We start from the raw sequence: 612 nt of genomic DNA on the forward strand, positions 1-612 counted from the left end.
TTTTTTTTTTTTTGAGACAGAGTCTCGCTCTGTCACCCAGGCTGGAGTGCAGTGACACAATCTCAGCTCATTGCAACCTCCGCCTGCCAGGGCAGGCCATTCTCCTGCCTCAGCCTCCTGAGTACTTGGGACTACAGGTGTGCACCACCACACCCGGCTAATTTTTTGTATTTTTATTAGAGATGGGTTTTCACCATGCTAGCCAGGCTGGTCTCAAACTCCTGACCTGGTGATACACATGCCTTGGCCTCCCAAAGTGCTGTGATTACAGGCGTGAGCCACAGCACCCTGCCTATTTTTATTTTTATTTGTAGAGACTAGGTCTCCCTATGTTGCCCTGGCCGGTCGCAAACTCCTGGGCTCAAGTAATCCTCCCATCTCAGCCTCCCAAAATGCTGGGATTACAGGTGTGAACCACCACACCCAGCCACCATCTTGTATTTTCTTATCAATTCTACTCTTTCTTATGGCTTCTAATTGATTTAAATACTACTTTAGGCCAGGCGCGGTGGCTCACGCCTGTAATCCCAGCACTTTGGGAGGCCGAGGCGGGCGGATCACAAGGTCAGAAGAGACCACCCTGGCTAACAGGGTGAAACCCCATCTCTACTA

The sequence above is a fragment of the Colobus angolensis genome, unplaced genomic scaffold (assembly GCF_000951035.1).
Source record: "Colobus angolensis palliatus isolate OR3802 unplaced genomic scaffold, Cang.pa_1.0 Scaffold172, whole genome shotgun sequence".
In the NCBI taxonomy this organism is placed as follows: Eukaryota; Metazoa; Chordata; class Mammalia; order Primates; family Cercopithecidae; genus Colobus; species Colobus angolensis.